Source organism: Theropithecus gelada, chromosome 3 (genome assembly GCF_003255815.1).
Source record: "Theropithecus gelada isolate Dixy chromosome 3, Tgel_1.0, whole genome shotgun sequence".
Taxonomy (NCBI): Eukaryota; Metazoa; Chordata; class Mammalia; order Primates; family Cercopithecidae; genus Theropithecus; species Theropithecus gelada.
The window spans coordinates 36,431,977-36,457,894 of record NC_037670.1 but is presented as its reverse complement, the minus strand read 5'-3'; the positions used below and the strand labels follow the sequence as shown (position 1 = coordinate 36,457,894).

Below are 25,918 nucleotides of genomic sequence, written 5' to 3'. Positions count from 1 at the left end.
GCATCACATTCACATTCCATTTGTTTTCCCTAGCCAAGAGAGGTCTGTAACATGGTAAACACAAAAGACTCAGAATTGAAACCTGGAATTGAAAAGACTTTTCTACTCTGTTCACAAGGACTTTCTTTTCCCCCTTCGTTTGCCACTTAATCTTTTGGTCTCATTTTCGTCATCTGTACAGTGAGGATAATGGGACCCAATTTCATTTTACGTTATCTTGATGGAAGGATTCCCACAGTTAGACTGAATGAAAACCTGACCAGTAATACCCACTTATCTACCTCTCTGAAGCGTTGTAAGAATTAAAGACAGCCTGCAAAGTGTACTGACGATGAAGAGCACACCATGAGAGAAACAGAGGTGATGAGTATTATTAAAAGTGTCAAAGGATAAGTATATCTTAATGAAAGTGGACAAAAACATACACCAAAGGATCTTGGCTTGCTTGCCCTAGTGCCTCAATGACTTAGGGTAGAAAGAAATATGTATGATATCTGAGTAGAAAAATAAAAGCAGTAAAAAACAAACAAAAAAAAAAACAAAAAAATCTCTCCAGGAACATTAGTACCGAAATCATTTTTACATCCTAAAATATTTCATCCTCAATTTTAAAAATAAAGCACTGATTTATGCACCTCAAGTCTAATGAAATAAAGCAATATGTCTTGGAAATTTAGAACAGTCTATATAGGAAGGCAAAGGACTAAAGACAAAGATGTTCAGAAATTAAGTCAAGCCAAACAGACCAAAGATATTCTGCTCCCTAATGCAAAAGGCAGCATGGGCAGAATTTATTTGCTATGTATAGAATTGAGAACTGCTTTTTTTTTTTTTTTTTTTTTTTTTTTTTTTTTTTTATAAAATGAATAAAAACTTTTTTTTTTTTTTTTTTTTTTTTTTTTTGATCTTGCAAAGGAGATGAAATGGATATATTTATATTGCTTGCTTAGGAGGACAGTCAGGGAGCGGGCAAAAATGTATAGCAAATTTGACACGAAAAGTAATAATTACTTTGGTTAGTTACATTTACAAAGCAATAAGAGAAGAATAAGTCACTTATGAAGTTAAATAAATTTAAAGAAAATTAAGGTAATTGTTTCCTTCCTGTACACAAATTCTTTCAGGCTGTGAACTCTCCAGCAAGTAAATAATACATTATTTTGGCTTTTACAATTTATCTTGGTCTTGACGCACACAAGGGCAAGATATTACAGTGTCTATTTCTTCCAGAGGACTCCGATTCTTTGCATATATAAGCAGGTGTCCATAAGTCTCATTCTATAATATGTTTAGCTCCACATATATTTTCTGTTTTCTGTTGTTGGTCTCTATGTTGTAATATGCCAGCGAGCTAATGTTGGAGAAGAGACTTTTTTAAAGATCTCTTATCTTTCATACCATATGTGAAACAGGTGGTAGTCTGCTCTCATAGATGAATATTTCTGTGATGAATTTTTTTCTTTTTATTATTCACATGAGCTAATTTATTTTTGCCAAAGTGTTTACATTCTGCACTATAGATGTGGTCTGAGTGTATTTGCTGTAGTCAAAAGTCTCTGTTTTATGCTTGATTTTGGAGCTAGATGGGACAAGGAAAATGCAAGTAGATGGAACTCATGCAAGTAGATGGAACCTTAATCTTATCATTTCTTTTTCACAAGAGGCTCAATTTTAGAGCTGTGCTGTAGTCCACAAAACAATCAGTCTCTATGACAATAATTCTAATTTTGGTAGAATAATTTTAACACCACTAAAAGAACTTGGAGAGACTTCATTTATGGAGGACATTAGTGAGATAATTTGGAACCTGTTCCTGAGTGGGGGACATAATTGCAAATATTTAAATCCTGCCTTCTTTAGTCACCTGTTTCATTCTTTAAAAAAAGAAAATAGTGCTCTTCCGGGGATGTTGTCTGCAGGCACTCAGAATGGTCCAGCGTTTGACATACCGACGTAGGCTTTCCTACAATACAGCCTCTAACAAAACTAGGCTGTCCCGAACCCCTGGTAATAGAATTGTTGACCTTTATACCAAGAAGGTTGGGAAAGCACCAAAATCTGCATGTGGTGTGTGCCCAGGCAGACTTCGAGGGGTTTGTGCTGTAAGACCTAAAGTTCTTATGAGATTGTCCAAAACAAAGAAACATGTCAGCAGGGCCTATGGTGGTTCCATGTGTGCTAAATGTGTTCGTGACAGGATCAAGCGTGCTTTCTGTATCGAGGAGCAGAAAATCGTTGTGAAAGTGTTGAAGGCACAAGCACAGAGTCAGAAAGCTAAATAAAAAATGAAACCTTTGAGTAATAAAAATGAAAAGACTTGCTGGAAAAAAAAAGAGAAAATAGTAACTTGAGGTATGTGATCAAAGTTAAATAAAAATTCAATTTAAAGAGGATAATACTGAGTATTGTATTTTCTTGGTAAAAATTAAAGTATTATGAAACAAATCTTGAATAAATAACTACAAATCCCATATTTAATAAATTACTTGTAGAGTGAAAATTTTCCTTTGGAATCCTTTCTTCAAGACACTATAATATTTGTATGTATGTGAAATTCTTCCCTATTCTAAATTTACCATCTCATTTCTGTTCACTTTTGTGTCCACAGAGTATCTGCCTGGAAACCCTGTTGCCTGGAGACCACTTTTGAAGAACATCCACTGCTGTGGCCTCTTAAAGATTTAAGACATCTAATGAAGAGCTGACAGAAATCATCAATTTGCTCCTCAGCAAGTAATATTTTTAAGTCACAATAAAACACTTACCTGGATATTATGTATTCAGATAATCATAATAGCTCAAGTATAGGATGCAAAGGGGAAAAATACCTTTGAAAAATTTGAATTGTACAAATCCATACAAAAGAGAGATGGGACAAAAAACAAAATCCGCATTTTCTTCATGGAAGACACTGTCAGGTCCTCCTATTAATTATTTATTCTGATTTTAAAAACTATTCAAAAAGGCTTTATTTATATTTTGAACTCTATTGTATATTATTGTTCTCTGTAGCCCAAAGGAATTTTGAAGCAGAAATTCAATGAATGGCATAAGGATACTGGAAAAGTGGATGAAAGGAGACATGATGCAGCCAAAAGAATTCCATATCAACTTGAAGCATTCTGGAGAGGGTTCAAGAATCCAGCGTATCTTAACAAGGTCCAAGTATCTCACAGTATGATGGCAGAATTTGTCACCAGTAACAAACACCAAGTACAAATGATTATTATTTTATTTTACTCTTTGTTATTTATTTATTTATTTATTTTTGAGACAGGGTCTTGCCCTGTCACATTTATTTATTTATTTATTTTTGAGACAGAATCTCACCCTGTCACCGAGGCTGGAGTGCAGTGGTGCAATCTCGGCTCACTGCATCCTCTGTCTCCCGGGTTCAAGAGATTCTCCTGCCTCAGCCTCCTGAGTAGCTGGGATTACAGGCGCGTGCCACCATGCCTGGCTAATTTTTTGTATCTTTAGTAGAGATGGGGTTTCACCATATCGGCCAGGCCAAAATTATTATTATTTTAAACATTTAGTTAAAGATTTTTTGTGGGTACATAGTAGCTGTATATATTCATGGAGTACATGAGGTGTTTTGATATAGGCATGCAATGTGAAATAAGTGCATCATGAAGAATGAAGTATCCATCCCCTCAAGCATTTATCCTTTCAGTTACAAATAATGCAAGTACATTCTTTAAGTTATTTTTAAATGTATGATTAAGTTATTATTGACTGTAGTCACCATATTGTGCTATCAAATAGTAGGTCTTATTCATTCTTTCTTTTTTATTTATTTATTTATTTATTTTTAATTTTTATTTATTTATTTATTTTTATTATTATACTTTAAGTTCTAGGGTACATGTGCATAACGTGCAGGTTTGTTACATATGTATACTTGTGCCATGTTGGTGTGCTGCACCCATCAACTCGTCAGCACCCATCAACTCGTCATTTACATCAGGTATAACTCCCAATGCAATCCCTACCCCCTCCCCCCTCCCCATGATAGGCCCCGGTGTGTGATGTTCCCCTTCCCGAGTCCAAGTGATCTCATTGTTCAGTTCCCACCTATGAGTGAGAACATGCGGTGTTTGGTTTTCTGTTCTTGTGATAGTTTGCTGAGAATGATGGTTTCCAGCTGCATCCATGTTCCTACAAAGGACACAAACTCATCCTTTTTTATGGCTGCATAGTATTCCATGGTGTATATGTGCCACATTTTCTTAATCCAATCTGTCACTGATGGACATGTGGGTTGATTCCAAGTCTTTGCTATTGTGAATAGTGCCGCAATGAACATACGTGTGCATGTGTCTTTATAGCAGCATGATTTATAATCCTTTAGGTATATACCCAGTAATGGGATGGCTGGGTCATATGGTACATCTAGTTCTAGATCCTTGAGGAATCGCCATACTGTTTTCCATAATGGTTGAACTAGTTTACAGTCCCACCAACAGTGTAAAAGTGTTCCTATTTCTCCACATCCTCTCCAGCCCCTGTTGTTTCCTGACTTTTTAATGATTGCCATTCTAACTGGTGTGAGATGGTATCTCATTGTGGTTTTGATTTGCATTTCTCTGATGGCCAGTGATGATGAGCACTTTTTCATGTGTCTTTTGGCTGTATGAATGTCTTCTTTTGAGAACTGTCTGTTCATATCCTTTGCCCACTTTTTGATGGGGTTGTTTGTTTTTTTCTTGTAAATTTGTTTGAGTTCTTTGTAGGTTCTGGATATTAGCCCTTTGTCAGATGAGTAGATTGCAAAAATTTTCTCCCATTCTGTAGGTTGCCTGTTCACTCTGATGGTAGTTTCTTTTGCTGTGCAGAAGCTCTTTAGTTTAATTAGATCCCATTTGTCAATTTTGGCTTTTGTTGCTGTTGCTTTTGGTGTTTTAGACATGAAGTCCTTGCCCATGCCTATGTCCTGAATGGTATTACCTAGGTTTTCTTCTAGAGTTTTTATGGTATTAGGTCTAACATTTAAGTCTCTAATCCATCTTGAATTAATTTTCGTATAAGGAGTAAGGAAAGGATCCAGTTTCAGCTTTCTACTTATGGCTAGCCAATTTTCCCAGCACCATTTATTAATCTCCTTAAGCTGATAAGAAACTTCAGCAAAGTCTCAGGATACAAAATTAATGTGCAAAAATCACAAGCATTCTTATACACCAGTAACAGACAAACAGAGAGCCAAATCATGAATGAACTTCCATTCACAATTGCTTCAAAGAGAATAAAATACCCAGGAATCCAACTTACAAGGGATATAAAGGACCTCTTCAAGGAGAACTACAAACCACTGCTCAGTGAAATAAAAGAGGACACAAACAAATGGAAGAACATACTATGCTCATGGATAGGAAGAATCAATATTGTGAAAATGGCCATACTGCCCAAGGTAATTTATAGATTCAATGCCATCCCCATCAAGCTACCAATGAATTTCTTCACTGAATTGGAAAAAACTGCTTTAAAGTTCATATGGAACCAAAAAAGAGCCCGCATTGCCAAGACAATCCTAAGTCAAAAGAACAAAGCTAGAGGCATCACGCTACCTGACTTCAAACTATACTACAAGGCTACAGTAACCAAAACAGCATGGTACTGGTACCAAAACAGAGATATAGACCAATGGAACAGAACAGAGTCCTCAGAAATAATACCACACATCTACAGCTATCTGATCTTTGACAAACCTGAGAGAAACAAGAAATGGGGAAAGGATTCCCTATTTAATAAACGGTGTTGGGAAAATTGGCTTATTCATTCTTTCTATTGTTTTGTACCCATTAACCATCCTCACCTTCATCTGATTCCCCGACTACCCTTCCCAGCCTCTGGTAACCACCCTTCTACTTTCTATGTCCATGAGTTCAATTGATTTGATTTTAGATCCCACAAAAAGTGAGAATATGCAAAGTTTGTCTTTCTGTGCCTGGCTCATTTCACTGAACATAATGATCTCCAGTTCCATTCACATCCCCGAATACAAATTAATACATGGTAGAAGCTGTGTTCTGTTGAAGAAGTTAGGAACATATTCAGGCTATATTTTGCATTTTTGAAAGATGGTTAAAATATTTTTAAAATGTTTATGCTGAAAGGAGAAAGTTCTGTGAACTAGAAAATTTGTATGAATTTAAACATAACTCAGAGATGAAATCTGAAAGAAAACAAAGCCCCTCTTTGGTAAATTTTATAGTTTTGATGCTGTTAATCACATTTGATGCCTCATGGTCACCAAAGTAAAGTAAATTATTTTGAATTAACATTCCCTCCAAAACTTGTTATCCGCAAGCATGTAAAAAGTAAAAAGCAATAAAAGCCCAAGTTGCAAAGAAAGATGTGCTTCTACAAGAGAATGTGGAGGCTGCTGGAAGGTGGTGCATTCCAGAGAGCTTAAGATTGAGCTCTGATAACAGACAGACCTAAATTTCTGCCACATTTCACAATGTGGCTGTACATTGGCTGCTCAACCTTGCTAAGCTTCAATATTTTTGTGTAAGAAAAATATACGTATTTATTGTACCTAAAGGTTGTTACGAGAATTAAATGAGTGTGTGTATATAACCAGAGTGCCTGGAACATTAAATGCCTAATGCACATTAGCTATTACCCTTATCATTATTATCAAGTTAAATTAAGCCAATATAATCATAAAGTTGGAGACTGAGTTTACGAGGGCAGTGGCAGAGCCACATAGCTAATGATGAGCTGCTGTTTAACAAAATGAAAGGAAGTTACTGTTTACATAACACCAGACAAAGAGGACATTTTGGAGAAACTAGGTTAATATAAAAAAACAAAAAAGGTTTTTAATGCTTATTGTAAGTGCGAGAGAAGAAATTGAGATAACATGGCATTAAGGAACTATTTAGTCTTGGGAGATACATAAAATCAAGGTACTGCCCCACTTTTACCCTTTTTCTGCTTTGTTAATCCTTTATTGAGACATAATTCACAGCAGTACAATATATACATATTAAATATGCTGCATGATGAATTTTATGATTTTATGTATATGCCCATGGAACCATGACCACACCAACATATAGCATGCATCCAGCATCTCAATAGGCCCCTGGTGCCCATTACAGTCAATCGACCACCCATTTCCCAAAGGTAATCACTCTTCTGTTGATGATAGGAAGGTTTGGATTTCCCTCTTAATCTAGAAAAGGGGCCCTTGAGAAATTTGATGTCCTCTTTCTTTTCCCTAGCTAGACTTTAATTCTCACCCATTAATTTTACTTTAATTCTAGGTCATCATGCCTCTAGCCTACAGTCATGCTCTCATCGACATGCCCCTGCTTACTTTATCTGCACTGTGACGTTCTTCTGACATGTAGGGGGTTTTCTCTTCACTATTATGTTAATGAGGTTTCGTTGCACTTTTGGATCCATGAATCCCATAAATACTATTATTTTTGACTGTCATTGTATTGTGTTTTCTAACGCATCCTGGGCCAAGGCTAAGTAAGGAGACACAGGAGCTTTAAGGAGACCTGAAGGTGAACTCTAGGGGCAGCTACACTCTCAAACTCAACTTCCCTGAAGAAGGTTTTCTGGTTCTAGTCTCAGTGTCAAATCATGATGCAACAGCAGAGTGAACTCAGTGTTTTTGGTATGAAGAAGATCTCCATGTGTTACCATCATCAACATCTCCTGTGCTGTTAATCTTACCCTAGATACCTGACCCAGGTGCCCATGCTGTGAATTCTTTCACTGTAGGAAAGAGAAACAGGTACAAAAGATGCACAGACCTCTCATGGGGGTCCCTGGTCAATCGAGGTGGGTGCCCACTTGCTAAAATGACCCTGATCCCTCATTTGGCCACTTGACCACTGGTAACTCTAAAGGCAAATGAAGCCCTTAGTGACCAGAAACACAGGATCCCTGGTTTAAAAAGCTGATCACAGAGAAAGTAGAAAAATCCATAATATCATCCTTTTCATAGCAGTACTTATAAGCTTTGAGCTTGTATTTTCCCACACTGCATGAAAATACCAACAGTGTAATAACGCAACTTCGAAAAAATCAAATAGTAGCTACGAAAGCCCTCAGCCCACAGGTTGCTGTGATTTTCACTTGAGTATGTTCAAGGGTTCATTTTATTTTTGACTTTAAAATTCACACTCAATTTTGACACATGAGACATATGTCTCAGCTCCTTACAGTAACAATCCTGTAAAAACAGATGACTCAGCCACCAGTTACAACAGCATATTATTGCAGTATTCAACAAAACATGCCTTATGCTGACTACAGAGAGGTTTCAAGTTGATGAGGCAAAAACAGCAACGTCCCATCTCAGAACATATGCTATACTATAGTAAGGAAAAAAGAGCCAAATATAAATACTAAACAATGTTGCATTGCTGAAATGTAATCCCTTTAAAACATTAGATGTCTTTACATTTCTCATTATTCTATTATTAATTTTAGAATATGCTCTCTTTAATGCAATCTATCTTTACACAAATTTTAAAATTCAGATTTCCAGATGAACCAAGAAACCAGGGGCTGATTTTTCTCAATGGGTTTCTCTTTTATACTCATAGCATCTGATGAGGTCAGCATTAAGAAGAAAGGCAATTATTTAATAGCAATAGCTGTGAGCCAAAGAATAATTACAAAGATAAATCAATCTGGGGTGATAAAATGCCGAAAAAGAGGCAGCCACTTCAAGTAAAAACAAGCTCAATATTAAAATACTGTTTTATTTTCAAGTTACCCAACAAACTGCTGAAAGAAATTACATTTTCCCTCATGAAGGAAATGATAATAAATGCCATTTTCTACCCGCTGGGTATCACAGGATGGGTATTGAGATACAGACATGAAATCCTCCCAATTATGGTAATACCAGGCATTGGAGCCAGAATGGTATTTAGAGTTATTAATTCATTCAACACATATGAACACCTATTATGTGTGTGCCTTTGTTTTGGGGGTGTGACATATAGAGAGTTGTCTTGTGGAGATGACAGATGTAAGCTCAAAGTCACCACTGAAATAAAGTTACTTATGAGGGATCTTGAAGGTGAGGTCAAGGGAGACTATAAATGACAATGTATAAACAGAGGCTGAAAGCAAGAGAAAGTTGCCAGTTAGACAAGGCAAGAAAATATCCCATGAGAGGGCATGGCATTTGCAAAGTCACAGATGTGTGAAATCGCTTAGGATGCTTGGAAAACAACAAGCAGCTTTGTGTGGCTGCAGCAAATGTTGTAATACATAAGTGGCAAGGGTTGTTGCTAAAAATGCAGGCAGGAACTTGATTATGAGGGGTCTTTAAGCCCAAAGAGTTTAGCACATTCTTGCGGAAAGAGGAGTGACACAACCAGAAGGCCAGAGAGACCTGTGAGGTTTGTTCTAGCAATTCGCATGAAAGGGAATAAGGACTAGATTTGAGGTTGGGTTGGCTTGTGGGAAAGCTGAATTTGAGGGGGTATGTAAAAGAAAAAGCTTTTAGAAATGGTTACCAATCTCTGGGGTTTCTGACTTAAGCTATTGTGGTAATGGGAGCTTTCTGAATGGAGTAAAGGAATACAATGGGCACAAGTTCTGGAATAGGTAGATAGGGATGAAGAATGATTTCACTTTTTGGAGATGCTGAGTGAAAGCTGTCTTTTGGGTACTGAAGTGGAAATGACAAAGTAAATAGTTTGTAAGATCAACACATTCATTCTGTCATTACTTAGGACCCTCCAAGTGATGGTTTCATATGCTATGAAATTACATCCAACTATTTTTGATGATTTACTATGGAGATTCTGGAGAATAAAGATCCTTGCAGGGATCCATTTCATAACTTTATGGCGAGTGTTTCAAATCAGAGGATTGCAGCTTAAGGTATTAAGAAACTTAGATAGAAGCCTGATTATCATCAACATAATGTGCACTGTGAACTAAGACCACCAGCATTGGTTTACTGAGGATTAGCCCATGTATCAAAATAACACATGATCGAATCCACATTATATTGCAACACCCTCCATTGTAAATAACTGTTCAATGCCATAAATCTGCTTTTAGAAAACGGTCCTCTAAAAATAGAAATCAAACCATATTGCTACACTGCACCACACTCAAAGGCTTCTGATTTCACTCAGAGTAAAAGGCAAAGTCCTTACAATAACCTCCATGATATCCCTTGTTCTCCTTGTCTCTCTAACCTCATTGCTCTTTACACTTCTTCCTCTCAGTCACTGTATTCAGCTATACTGACCTCTTGGCTGCTCCTAAAACATCAAATGCTTGACAATTCCCTTTTTCCTAGAATGTATTTCTTGCAGATGTCCATATGGTGTTAAGTCATTGGTCAAATGTTACATTTTATGTGAGTTCTTTCTTGACCACTGATTTAAAATTGTGGCACCTAAACCTTAATAACTTCCTATCCCTTTTTACTATTTTATTTTCTCCACAGCACCAAAGATCAGTTTTTGCATTTCCTTTAACATCTTAACTGGAGATGATATATTAGGAGATAATAATGGTATAATACTGATAGTAGCTGTAGAAAGGATGTGGATGAGTTTTATTAGAATAAGCTGAGCTTATGCTGCAGTGACCACTGACCCTCAGATCTCAGTGGCTTTACTGAAAAAGTTTATTTCTTCCTCAATCAAAGCCTGCATAAGTCAGATGACTCTCCAGGGTAGCTCTCCTCTATGCAGTGACTCAGTGATCCAGGATTTTGCATCCTATAGCTCCACCATTTCAATCTTATGGCTTCCATGTTTGCTACCGAGGATCTCATGAAGGCTTTTATCCAACTCCTTCCAGAAGTGACACGGCTTATTCCTGCTCATAGCCTACTGGTCAGAGCTAGTACCATGATTCCACCCAACTAGGGTTTAGGGCTGACTGGGAAGTATGGTCTTCTAAGTGCTCTGGAAGGAGAGGAGACCTGGCTATTGGTGATCACTCCTCAGGTTGACACAGCAACCAACTCTGGAATGATCTTCTTAAGATGCAGTGTGATGCAATGTAGGGAGCACAGAATAGGATTCAGCAGGGCTGGATGTAAGATCTCATTGAACCAGTCACTATTCACGTGGCTTCAATTTAGGTATCCGCTCTGGAACTCTGTTTTCAAACTCACGAAATGGGGGAAAATACTTATCCTGCTTATATCAGAAAGGTTTGTAAGTCCCAAATATAAAAGTTTGTAAACAGAATTTCCAAATGTAGGCAACCGTTCAAATGCCAGTACATGAATAATGCAGTACGGAGCATAGAAAACCTGCCCAGATAAGATAAAATGAATTACATTCCTATTTTACATCAATATTTATAAAGTTATCTCATTGTTAGGGCCATAGAGAATGGTATCATTTCCAGACCTGCTGGCTTAACAGCTGTGATACTTAGCCAGTGAAGTAGGGAGCTGTTTATGTATCAGCGTTGGTTTATTTTCTATGTATGGAGCATGAAGAAAATGCCAAGGAAATTCAGATATATAACAAACACTTAAGATTAGTGAAAGCAAAATTCATTCAACAGTGAACGAATCCAATACTGGTAGCTTGTGTGATATCTTCTGTTCTGTTGCTGGAGGACATTGGCTATTGTGCAACGTCGTCTATTGTTCCAGGGATTCATGTGTACTTAGCACAAGGTATGATACTGACAAAATATCAGCTATTTGAAAAATCTCATTAGAATGTATTTAAAGATATATTAAAATCTTTTGATAACATTAGATTTTATAGATTTGAGTACTGAGTACATTTGTTGTCAGACTTCAAAAAGATACTGAATTTATATATAATAATTTTGTTAGTCACTTCAAGTTTGTTAAGGATGGTAAAATATTAACGTTAATAATGATATCCTATAGTGTTATCTATTCAAAGAAGTATCATAAAAATCTAATCTTTTAAATACATTTAATACAAAATACTCAAATATGTGGATTTTTCTATTATTTTACTAGTGATTTGGGTCTTCTAGAATTCCTCAGCACACTTTTACAACATTAGGGTAAAAGGAATCCAAATTATCTGTTTCAATTCCCTGCCAAATGAACACATTATCCGTATGGGGAATTTCTTGCTAACTGACGTTATTGTGGCATGCCATTTATTATCTGTGAGAAAGTTTACCCTTTGTGTGTATCCATTTGTGATAGATAAGTATTTCATATAGTAAGCAGATATTTGCCTCGGTAGAAACTTCACCCATTATTTTAGATTGGAAGATGTTTCTTGCTGCTCGTGTCTGTATTGTACACACATACTAAATATTAGTAACATCTTTATAGTCATTTAAAAATAACACATTCAAAGACTAAAGTATTAAAGATGATAAACCAGTTAGTACTATAGTAGCAGACACATAAAAATCCAGATGATAACTTCCTAATTGAATCTTGTCATGGAATTTTCCTGCCTAGTCATTGGCCCACATAGCTCTACTGTGATGAACAAAAGAAGATGGATCCAATAAGGCCAGACGCAAATAGATACCCATAGTCACATGCTGGAATGCAGACAGCATATCAACAATGAGATAAAGCTTTGTACAACAGAAGTTCACTGAATCAATATTCTGAAACATTCCCAAGTTGCTGGCTTTTAAAATGGAGGGTAACAGAAAGCACAATGAATTTTCTAAGATGTTTCATATGATCTTGTGATAAAAAGAGGAGCAAGTTATTGCAAAGTGAAGGCTTCTTTGTTTTATTTTGCTGACAATTTATACTACTGCCTCCACTCAAGGGTTTGAGTTTCTTCCCCTTTTCCCCCTCAAAGATTATAACCTTGAGAATGATTGCTTTTCTCCTTTTATTCTTTTAAGACACGTCTGCCATTCACTTTCATAAAAGACATCCTGCGAGCGGGTCACAGTGCCAAGTTGATGGTACATTGTGTAGACAATTTGGAGGAAAAAGTATAGAAAAATAGCTGTATTTAAATAGAAAGCCTAGCTCAAATGTCACTTTCTACATGGCAGTTCAGAAATACGTCAACAATATCACACTCTCTCTCTCTCTCTCTCTCTCTCACTCTCACTCTCTGTCTCTCTCTCTCTCTCTACTTGAACTACGGCAGTACCATCAGAATGGGATTCCCTTTTTACATCTCTCTTCCCTCTTGTCTATTTCTTATACAGACAAAACTGCATCATGCTGGTCTTTAACAAACACCATCAATGTGTCTCACAACTTAGTATCATTCACATTGAGTCTTTTTTTTTTTTCTTTTTCTTTTTTCTTTTTGAGACAGAGTCTCACTCTGTCACTCAGGCTGGAGTGCAATGGTGCGATCTTGGCTCACTGCAACCTCCATCTCCAGGGTCCAGGTGATTCTCCTGCCTCAGCCTCCCAAGTAGCTGGGATTACAGGTGCATGCCACCATGCCTGGCTAATTTTTTGGTACTTTTAGTAGAAATGGGGTTTCACTGTGTTGGCCTGGCTGATCTTGAACTTCTGATCTCAAGTGATCCACCTGCCTTGGCCTCTCAAAGTGCTGGGATTACAGGCGTGAGCCACCGCGCCCAGCCCACACTGAGTCTTTATCAGGTGTCAGCACACTACATCCTGGGGGCCAGGTCTGGTCTGCCGCCTGTTTCTGTATGACCTGTTAGCTAAGAACATTCTGTTTTTACATTCTTAAGTGACTTAAAAAGTGAAAAGAGTAACATTTTGTGAAATTCAAATTTCAGTGTCTATAAATAAAATTTTATTGGGCTACATCCAAATTCATGTGTTTACGCATTGTCTATAACTTTTTTGGCCCTCCAAAGGCAGAGTTGAGTAGTTGCAACATAGATCACGTAGCCTGCAAAGCCTAAAATATTTACTATCAGGCTAGATAGAACAGAAAAGGTTTGCCAACCCCTAATGCATATGAATGGGACCCCTGAAGTTGGCCGTGCATAGCCTGTGTGGCTGTATACTATAGCCCTGGTCTGGAATAGTCATCATAGTAAGTGCTTTTCTCCTAGCCAGGCATTTAACATTTTTCACAATCTGGATGCAGACCAGATTCTCTCCAGCTCCCCCACCTACTACTTATTCTTCCCTTGGTATCATTTAGCTACCTCTGTGTCTTTGTTCATATTGCTTCCCTGTCCTAGCCATGTCTTTTCGTTTATCTGTCCGTTGATATCTATCATTGAAAGGCTAGCTCCAATGTTGCTTTCACCATGGCAGTTCAACAATGTGATTGAAATCTTGCTTCTGTGAATTCACAGGGTGCTTTGTACTTCCCTGACACACCTACCATATTCTGCCTTGCACGGTCCTTAGTCTTGCACTCATTTCATATTGCCTACTATATTATATGATCCTTAAGTCTAAGAACTGGGCTTGGTCATCTTTGTACCTTTAAGAATGCTACAGACGTGGGCAGGCCTGGCACAGATCCCTGGAGGCTGAGACTAGGACCAGGAGCCATGCCAACCCTCAATGCACACACAGTCACTTCCTTAGTTGCAGGGTCCAGGGGAAATTCCAGTGGTGTGGCAAAAGATCCAAGTTAGTGCTCCCACAAAGCTGCTGTGGGGAGAGGTGGCTCAGTTCCATAAAAAGCAAGGGTTTTGAAAGATACAAGCCCAGGACCCAATCCAGAAGTAGGCAATACTGTGGAGACTAGTCAGACCCTAAATATCAGTGAAGTTCATCAGTAACAAAAACCTATTGACCAGACCAAGTTCCAGGGCAGCGTAGCCAGTAAGAAAAGGGGATAAAATGGGAGTTGTGGAGTTTAGCAAGGAGAGGACAGAGGTTTGGTCTTAGAAAGACCAGGGCTCTAAAAGGGTGACTGGGCAAAAGTCCAAAGAGGAAAAACACCAGGCCCAAGGTAAGAGAGAAACTACTATAGAGAGGATGACCTGAGTTGAGTCCCAGAGGTTGGGTGGGGGCTCCAGAAATTATTCTCTCTTACGTTTAGATGTAATCCTAGGGTCTGCAGAATAGAGAAAATGATCGCTCTCATTTGGTTTGTTTGACCCCCCTCCAAATCTCATGTTGAAATTTGATCCCCAGTGTCGGAGGTGGAGCCTAATGGGAGGTGTTTTGGTTGTGGGGGAAGATGGTTCAGGAATGCCTTGGTACTCACAGTAATTCGTTTTTACTCTGTTAGTTCTCCCAACACCTGGTTGTCAAAAAGAGCCTTGCACCCTCCCTGCGCTTGCTTTCTCTATCACCATGTGATCTCTGTACATACCAGCTCCTTTCTGCCTTCCACTGTAAATGGAGGCAGCCAGAGGCCCTCATCAGAAACAGATGCTGGTGTCATGTTTCTTTTATCGCCTGCCGAACCGTGAGTCGAATAAACCTATTTTCTTTATAAATTACTCAGCCTCAGCTATTCCTTTAGAGCAACACAAAAGTGGCCCTAGTTTCCTAGTGTAGGGAGACAATAGACTGGAGGAAGAGACAGAGTGTATAAAAAAGGGCCAGAGTGAGAGGGAACTAACTTATTTGAGCACTAACCACGTGTCAGGTCATGTAATAAGGCTTTTACTCACAGTATCTCACTTAATGTGCACAGTAACTCTGCAAGGAAGCAGCATTATGCCCGTTTAACCGATGAGAAAATTGAGGCTTAGACTAAGCAGTTGATGGACATGAGATCTGAAGTCAGGCCTAAGTGAACCCAAACCAATTCCTCCACATGTTCCCCACCACTATATCACACTTCTTCAATAAATATTTATTAAATGAATAATGAAGATAGAAAAATTATAACTGGACATGTTTTTCACAACTCAATGTGGTATGCATGATAGTACTAATCTTTTTTCCCCATGTTTTCTCTAGTTTTTCCTTGTAAGTTTGTCTCTTTTATCACTGGTTCAGTGAACTAATAACTCTTGCATACTCTGTGTCCTATGTGCCAACATGCACGTTAAGTAATCTAAGAACATACCGGTTGCCCTAGGGAATTGCTTTGGATCTCTGGCCTTCAATGCCTTCCACACACTAGTCCAAACTTCCTTTCCAGGCTTATTTTATTTTGTTCAGCCCTCTTAGATCACTTACTGTTTTCCAATCAACTCTTGTACACCTTGTCTCCTCCATATTAAATGCTACTCCTTCAGTAAAATCCACCCTGATCTCCTTTTCTTTCTTTTCCTTTCCTTTTCTTTTCCTTCTTTTTTTTTTTTTTTTTTTTTGCTTTATTTTGTTTTGTTTTGGTTTTGTTTTTTTGAGAGGGTCTCACTTTGTCACCCAGGATGGAGTGCAGTTGCACAATCTTGGCTCACTGCAGCCTCAACCACTGGCGTTCAAGTGATCCTCCTGCCTCAGTTCCCCAGGTAGCTGGAAACCATAGGAACACACCATCATGCCCAGCTAATTTTTTGTGTTTTTTTGTAGATATGGAGTTCCGTCATGTTGCCCGGGCTGGTCCTGAACTCCTGAGTTCAAGTGATCCACCCGTGTCGGTCTCCCTGATCTCTTTATTCACAACTGATCTCTTTCTCCCCAACCCGTGGAGCATTTATATGATTCTATGCTTGCTCTGAAGTAATACTAAGAACTCCAATAACTCTACTATAAATCTCCAAAAGAGTTTGCACTTATCCTTTTTCTCCCACAATGCTTCTAGCGTCATTCACACAAAAGACATGCTTAAAATATGTTTTAAGTACTAAAAAAAAGGCTAAGTGAAATTTCACTTTCTTAGGCTCCTTCATATGGTCAATTTTTCCCTCAGAAGTTTGTTTCCACACTAGCCCTCCCCACCTTTTTTGACTTGGTTCTTTCCAGTTAATGCAATTCTTTCTGGTCCCTGAAATTCTACAGAATGAAGCGGTTGTATGAAATGTAAGAAGCTGCCATATTTAAGGTAGACTCTGGCTCTTTGCTTTATACCACTTGCAAAGCCAATGTGAGTACCCGAGTCTAAAAATACTTTTCACTGCCAATCATATGTACAGAGTAGGCTTTTTGCTGTATAATCTGATTGCCAGTATTTAATGAAAAATACTGATTGCATCCTAGGACCATGCATCCTTCCAAGAAGTTCTATTTAAATCACTGTATAATTTCTTTTACTATGTAATTTGCATTGTGACAGTTTGATAGTTTATAAGGGCCCTTTGAAAGCGAACTTGAACTGTAGGGCAAAATGTATTTAGCACATTTTAAAAGCACATTAAAAAAGACTTGTCATTTGATAAATATTAATGCATTTATTAATAGATGACCAATGGTTGCTAAATTGTGAAAAAAGTTTGAGATTTCAGTGACTACAAGCAAATCCACTGCTATTAAAGTTAAAAGTCTGAAATACATTCTTCTGAAAGTTGCACTTTAAAAATATTGATTGCAGAATATCAAGCTGAACGATTCTGTTACATGACAAGTTCTCTAGTTTTGATAAGTTTACAGAGATCTCCCAAAATATAATCAATTTTTAATTGTCTGTTTAAATAGGCAATAGTATCTGCACATATTATGTATGATAATAGTCAAACTCAAGATTCACTTATATTGGCCTCTAGAATGTTTGATATATTTTAAGGAATGTATGATAATTGATTTGCTTCAAAATCCTTTGCTTAACTGAATATTAAACTTCAACTATAAGCTAGCAAGTAATGAAAGGATTCTAGGGAATAATAAAAGCAATGTTTAGCCAGGATTTAAGAATTCACTGGGATAATCCATCCAATTAAAATTTTGACTATAATCAAGGTTAAAAATAATGTACCTATCAATAAAGTGAGTTACTGTGAAAGAAATAGAGCAGCTCTATAGTAGGATTAGTCAAGCCCGTCCTTCTACAATCCATTGTTTACTTCATATTATTAGACAGTTTTAATATGGTATTACTTCTAATCTTTCAAGTATCTTGTCAGATAAATGTAATTATTTCCAAGAAGTGGCTTGCAACTGAAAGAAAAATGTAGCAGAAAACTTATTTATCTATCGAGCTATATTTAGTTTGTAAAAAAAAAAAAATCCTCCTTTTTCTTCTGTCGAAAAGAGGACTCAGATGGGGAATGGGGTACATTAAAACTTCCTGGAATGGGGAGGAGAATTCCAAAATTCAAGAGAGCCTAGACGATTCTTTTTTGGAGACAGAGTCTTGCTTTGTTGCCCAGGCTGTAGTGCAGTGGCATGGTCTCAGCTCGCTGCAACCTCCATCTCCTGGATTCAAGCGATTTTCCTGCCTCAGCCTCCTGAGTAGCTGGGATTACAGGCACACACCACCATGCCTGGCTAATTTTTGTATTTTTAGTAGAGACAGAGTTTCACCATGTTGCCCAGGCTGGTCTCGAAGTCCTGAGTTCAGGCTATCCTCCCACCTCTGCTTCCCAAAGTGCTAGGATTACAGGCATGAGACCACACCCAGCCCCAGACAATTCTTTATTAAACCTATAAGAGATGCCAGAAGATTTCCACACAAGAACATACAGGTATTTCTTGGGGGACCTCAGCGCTTGTCTGTGACTTGAAGGCTTATCAGTGTTCCTCTCACCTGACCCTGAGGTCTTCACCCACAGTATCAACGAACCTTTGTGTCTCAGCACTCACACGGATTTACGGAACATGTCTCATGTTGAAGAGGTTGGGTTGTTAAGAAAGGACAGATTTCAAACTTGGCTGCTATCACTCCCTGAGGATTTGGGAAGGCAATGCAGAGACAGTGTCTTGGTTATGAAAGTAGAATTCAGCAGCTATGTGTATGTGACCACCTGAATTTCCAAACGTAGACCACTGATGTGGTTGTCTAAGACACTAACATCTTTGCCCTATGTGTTCCAGTTTGAACGTCTGTTCCACAACTCATGTTGAAATTTAATTGGCAATATAATGGTATTGGGAGGTTGGAGCTGTAAGAGATGAGGAGGTCATGAAGGTCCTGCTCTGATGAATGAATTAAAGCTATTATCCCAGGTGTGGATTAGTTATTGCAGCAGTGAGCTCTTGATAAAAGGATGAGTTTGACCTGATTTCTCTCTCTGTCTCGTGTGCTCACTTCTGCCTCCTGCGACCCTTGCCAGATGTTGGCATCATGCTCTTGGACTTCCCAGCTTCCAGAATCATGAGCCAAATGAACCTCTTTTCTTTATAAATTACCCAGTCTGTGGTATTGTTATAGCTGCAACAGACAGATGAAGACACTGCTGCTTTAATCTCCTCATTTGTGAAATGCAGAAATTATGCTACTTTTATTGATGGTAGCTCCATCATTTATGATGCTGCCTGACCAATATCATCCTAAATAAAGCTCAGCCTTCTGACACTTAACAAATGCTTCCATTAATTTCGATCCCATTTCTTTAACAATTGACTACCTTAAGAAAGGGATGGGGCTCAGGATCAGGGTATCACTCTGACTTCTGAAATTAGGCAGTAATTTACATTTTTGGAGTATCACTGGAATCCTTACAACTTTTTTCCTGAAGTAGAATAGCTTTGGGAAAACCATCCTTGCTCCTTCCCTCAGGCCTGTTTGTGATCCATTGCAAACAATTTAATATAGTTCCTAAGGTTAGAGGTGGTTTTTTGGAAGATAGTTCCAAGTCTTATACATTTTTGTATCCCTAGAATGAATTAATAAGAAAATCTTAGGCTGTATAGCCAATCCATTAGTTCATTTGATTCAACAAATATTTATTGAGAGCTTACTATGTGCCAAATACTATTTTAGATGTTTGGAATATATCATTAAGTAAGATAACTGTCCTTGAAGAGATTACATCCTGGAGGGCCAGGGGAACAGGCAATGCACATAATAAATAAGTATAAATATTGTCAGAAGCTATAAAATTGTACAAGGTATAAAAGAATGAGCCAGTCAGGATCAGGGGAAGGGATGTAGAAGAATTGGGAAACAAAGACTTGAAAGTGGTGAAGGAGTTGGCCAAGGAGACATCTGGGTAACAGCATTCCAGACAGATGGCACAGCTAGGATGGGGACCTGAAGGGAATCTGACATACTCAAGCAGTGAAGTCAATGTGGCTGAAGGAAAGTGCATATGGGAAAAATGGCAGGACATAAGGTCAGAGGTTAAGGGGCCAGGTCATGGAGTAACTTGTAGGCCATTTAAGACTTTGGCTCTTACTCTATGTGAAAAAGGAAAAATACTGAAGAGTTTTGAGCAGAGCAGTGGCATAATCCTACCTCAGGTTTTTGAAAGAAATAACCCTGGTTGCTGGGCTGAGAACAGACTATCTAAATTGAGAATAAAGTAGGGATATTAAAAACAAGCAACAGATGCTGGTGAGGGCTGTGGAGAAATAAGAATGCTTTTACACTGTTGGTGGGGATGTAAATTAGTTCAACCATTGTGGAAAATAGTATGGTGATTCCTCAAGGATCTAGAATGAAGAATCATTTCACCCAGCAATCCCATTGCTAGGTATATACCCAAAGTAATATAAATCATTCTGTTATAAAGATACATGCCCGTGTATGTTCATTGCAGCACTATTCACAATAGCAGACATGGAATCAACCCAAATGTCCATCAGTGATGGACTGGAAAAAGAAAATGCAGTACATATACACCAAGGAATACTATGAAGCCATAAAAAGGAATGAAATTATGTCTTTTTTTTCTTTATTTCTTCTTATTAAAAAACCCAGGATGTGTGTGTGTATATATACACACACACACACACACACACACACACACACACACACACACATATATATATATGCAGAAAGCATAGGTTTGTTACACGGATATCCGTGTGCCATGGTGGTTTGCCGCACCTATTGACCTATCCTCTAAGTTCCCTCCTCTCAACTCCCACCCCCCAACAGGTCCTGGTATGTGCTGTTCCCCTTTCTGTGTCCATGAGTTTTTAATGTTCAGCTCCCACTTATAGATGAGAACGTGTGTTGTTTGGTTTTCTGCTCCTGTGTTAGTTTGCTGATGATGATGGCTTCCAGCTTCATCCATGTCCCTGCAAAGGACATGATATCATTCCTTTTTATGGCTGCATAGTATTCCATGGTGTATATGGACCACATTTTCTTTATCCAGCCTATCATTGATGGGCATTTGGGTTGGTTCCATGTCTTTGCTATTGTAAATAGTGCTGCAATAAACATATGTGTGCATGTGTCTTTATAGTAGAATGATTCATGTTCCTTTGGGTATATACCCAGTAATAGGATTGCTGAGTGAAATGGTATTTCTGGTTCTAGATTCTTGAGGAATCAACAAACTGTCTTCCACAATGTTTGAACTAATGTACATTCCCACCAACAGTGTAAAAGCCTTCCTCTTTCTCCACAGCCTCGCCAGCATTTATTGTTTCCTGATTTTTTTAATAATTGCCGCTCTGACTGGCATGAGATGGTATCTCCTTGTGTTTTTGATTTGTATTTCTCTGATGACCGGTGATGTTGAGCTTTCTGCAGGCAACAAACGTATGAGATCATGTCTGTTGCAGGGACATGCATGGAGCTGAAAGCCATTATTCTCAGCAAACTGATGCAGGAACAGAAAGCCAAACACTGTGTTTTCTCGCTTGTAAGTGGGAAGTGAACAATGAGAACAAATGAACAAAAGGAGGGGAACAACACACACTGGGGCCTGTCAGGGGGTGCGGAGAGAGGGAGAGCATCAGGATAAATAGCTAATGCATGCAGGGCTTACTACCTAGGTGATGGGTTGATAGGTTCAGCAAACCACCATGGCACACGTTTACCTGTTTACCTATGTACAAACCTGCATGCACATCCTGCATGTGTATCTTGGAACTTAAAATAAAATTAAAAAATTTTAAAAGAGAATAAAGTAGGAAGATGAATTAAGAGGCAATTGCAGTAATCCAGGTGAAACAGTTTTGAGAGATTAAATCAGCAACCTTGGTTTCCCCATCAATTAACCTATCATGTTAACTAGCCCAGACTGATATTGCTCTATATGTATACTAAAGACATCTGGTTAAATTAAATAGCACTGCCAATCAGTTTTCACCTACAGATACGCTCAGGTATTTTATTAGTTCTTACATTTTGTAAACAGGTGGTACACTGAATGGACATCAAATTCAATAACAAATTCCAATAAGAAACATCAGAACTAATTTACCCAAAAGGAACATTCAAATTAACATCAATCAGTATTAGCAAATAATGACCTACTTTATCTTGTACTGATCTTGACTAAGGAATGATATTTCCAGGTCTTTCTTTTAAAGAATTCATGATGCACTGCTACGTCTATTGAACTCTTGAGTATATCTCATTCCAAAGAGAATGGTCAGCAAAATATTGTTTCATTTGGGACATGCATACATACCATACATTCCAGTCCACCCACACATAGTTTACTCATGACAGGGCCTCTAGAGGCAGGACAATTAGATATCAAAGAAGAAAATGTGAAAAGACAGATAAAATATTTGCTGATGTTTTATAAAGAAAATTCAGTCCACTTCTTTAGCAGTCAAAGGTAGTATTTTCAATGTTTTTAATCTTTGGTTTGGAGTCATACTGTCTCCTTGTTAGCTGTTTTGTCCTTCAAGAGAGGACCTGTGGTGGTATGGATTGAAAAGTTGACTCTGTCATTGCCTTACAAATGAATTCTATCTGAAGCGAAAAGTCACCAACAGTTTTACATTGATGTTGTATTGTTCCATGTGGTATTCTGTCAAAACTCTGTGCCTTCTTGAACAAAGATTTCACCTTTATTTTTAGGCACATTTCAACCAACCACAGTATCAGACACTTCCACTAGGAGGTTAATGAAAACTGGCAATACGGACAATATTCCCACCATAGAGAAGATTTACCATATATTTTTTAGAACCTTACAGAAGATACCTTGACCTAGTCTTGATCTACTCCATAAATGGGTTTAAGTGGACTTGAAAGTCCCTAAAATTATTCGCAAAGTTGTGAATCTGTTAAATGATCCAGTAGCTTTTATCAGAACTTCAAAGGCATCTGTAATGGCACTTCTCCTCAACATTTTTATTAAAATTCTAAAATAATACTGGCACAGAAATATGCAAAGATGGTATTTTTAAGGATTATTTATGTTTAGGGAGAATGCTCTCCCAACTTACAGACAGTTTGATTGCTTGCAAAGTTTAGTTCTGTTTTGATTAAAATGGACTTTTTGCTTTCACATCTTAAATTTCCCGAGAAAATATTTCATTTTACCAGTTATGATGTTCCATAGCAGGATAAACCTTAATTTATTTCCACCACATTTATGAGCACTCACTCTGCACTGGAGGATATGATGATGCCACAAAGATAAAACACCAGGTTCCTGCCCTTGAAAATCTATAGTCTATCAGGAGAGATGGAGACACAGCTAATGATCATACACAGTGAAAAAACCCAACGAGGGAAATTAATTCAAGGGCAGTTTTGTTCTCAGGATAATTGAATTCTGCCAGAGGTTATTAAGACTGGAAAGGTGAATAAGTTTTTCCAGACACAGGAAGAAATCAAGAGTGTTCTGAGCACAACAAACAATAGGCATGAAAGTGTGAATGGTCAGCTTGGCGGGAGCACAGGCTGTGAGGAAGGCTTGGCTGAAGGGAAGCCGAAACTTTGTCAGGAGGCAAAGGATGTTGTGCATGTTAGGTGACAAGGAAATATTGAAAATGGTAAGGTAGAGGAAAGATGTAATCTGAATTATTTTAGAAGTTTAACTGTGGTGAACGAGATGAGGACAGATTGAAAATATAATAGGAAGCGGCCAGAAAAAGAAATCTGTTGAATTAATAACACAATATAGTTCTGGCCTCTTTTCTAGAAGTTATCCTGCTTTTCTTTGTCTAACTTTGTCCTTCTAATCTATCAGCAACTATTATTGATGCTTCCTCCAAAACATATTCTGAATCTACTCATTTGTCTTTATGCCTGTGCTATTATCTGAGGAAAAGCCCCCTTTCTCTTTCTCTTGCTCCCTAAGATAATTCCACAGTTGTGTCTCTGCTTCTTTTCTTACCCCTCACAATCTGTTCACCACATGGCAGCAAGTGACCTTTTAAAATAAAATACAGATCAGATCATTCCACTCCCTTATTTAAAACTCCCATGGCTTTTTGCTATGCTTAGGAGTCACATCCAACCTCTGCATTGTGGTCTGCCAGACTCTGTGTCATCTGCCCTGTGTCAACTTCTTTCTGCCTACTATCTCATTTTCTACCACTCATTCACTCAGTTATGATGCTCCAGCCACACCAGTGTTCTTCCTGTTATTGGACCACCTCAAATTATTTCCTGTCCTAAATCCCTGGCCTGAAATCCTCTTCTCCTTCATTTCTGGGACCTTTTCAGGCTCTAGATCAAACGTCACCTTGTCACGAAGAAGCCTTCATGACCACTCAACCTAAGTTAGACTGCCCAAACTCAAACTCATCACACCATCTTGCCTTCAATACATTTTCTGAGCCACAAACTCCTTTCTGGAGTAATGATCAAAAGTAGGGAAGATTAGAGTAGATGGGCATTTGGCCCAATTTCACCAACTGGAACTGGGACTATTTCCCCATACGAACGAAGTAAAAATTCAGTTTTGATAAATTTGTGGCTCAATGAACAAGCTTTTGTGAGATAGTTAGCATCCTGGCCACCAGAGATTACATAATTTCCATCAGAAAAATATGTTCTAAGATCCAGGTTTATCATTAAGACAAATATATGCATATGTGTATGTATTTCATTTGTAGGTTAGGGGTAGCCTATACTTGCTACGTTTAAACATTTCATATGCTGGGGGTTGTTTTGCATTTTGGTATTAGAGCTCGAATCATGTGTGTATATGTATTTAGATATTTGTATTTCTTATTCTTCAACTATTTTATTTCTCAAAATGTATGTTTGCTCTGACGTTAAGTGCATTCCATATCATTAAAAAGCGCTTACTCTCATCTTAAATCCCCTAGGCTATCCAAATTTGCTAGTCTTGAATTTAATCCAACAATTTCAAACATTGTTGGATTAAATTGCTTACATTGAAGGTTTTGGCCACTCCAATCAAAGTTGATGTTGTGGAAAGCAGGAAAATATATTTGGCCTGTACGTCTGAAATCTTAATTTTCTTTCCTCAGCAACAAACTGTGCAAGACATTTAAAAACAAATTACCTTGTGGTAGAGAAATAAAGGCTTAGCCTTGCTTTAGGCAGTTTTGTTGGATTCAGATGCCTGGAAGCTGAACATGCTCAGTCATCAACCTGGAAGCCAACAACTCAGTAATGCCCTGCCCTTCTCTCTCTAATTGATTTTTTTTAAAAGTTTTTGTTAATTTAACATTTTTGTGTAAACATATAAAAGATCACTTAGCAAATAAACATGTACCCATTATCAAGAATAAACTGCCATGAGCATTTTGTCACTTTGCTCCACATATTTTGTTTTTTAAGAAAATAAATGACTATAAGTAAAGATGATGTTTGTAATATTCCCCTCTGCAGCCTTTTTTCCAGTGCTCTTGACTGAGAAATGTCAATGTCATGCTCACTTTATAAGAGAAATGCTGAAAGGAATCCATCTGTTCTCACAGAGCATGTATTGAAGGGTGAATTTGGAGCTAAGAGGCAATAAATTGATTATTAGACTAGGAGTCGCGAAACATTGCGTCCGTCATCCCCTTTCTGACGCCCTACATGAAATCCTCATCTTCCAGTTCATTACATCTCTCTACAGATCTAATTCTATGCAATTAAAAAAATTTCAGTGCCACATTTTTTTTTTTACTTTTAGTATTTCTAATTCTTTTTCCTCCTCCTCTTTCTTCTCTTTTTTATCCTACACTTTTTTTCATTTCTGCCTATTTTTCTTCATTGCTCTTTCAAATTTGTTCAAAGAGTTTCTTCCTTTATGTCTTTAAGAATATTAAGAATATTATTTTGAATTAATTTTCAATGACTCCATTGTATTTTTTTTTTTTTTTTTTTTTTTCGGAGCCTTGCTTTGTCGCCCAGGCTGGGGTGCAGTGGCGGGGTCTCCGCTCACTGCA

General features: G+C 37.9%; 1 protein-coding gene and 1 pseudogene across 4 annotated transcripts in view; one reads left to right on the top strand and one right to left on the bottom strand.

Annotated features, from left to right (window-relative positions):
* The window catches only part of CYYR1 (cysteine and tyrosine rich 1), a 105,399-nt gene that overhangs the window by 35,341 nt on the left and 44,140 nt on the right, over positions 1–25,918 (bottom strand). The gene's annotated exons all lie outside the window — the stretch shown is intronic.
* LOC112621472 lies at positions 1,899–2,307 on the top strand (annotated as a pseudogene). Its single transcript, XR_003118732.1, has one exon. The product of XR_003118732.1 is annotated as a 60S ribosomal protein L34 pseudogene (transcript).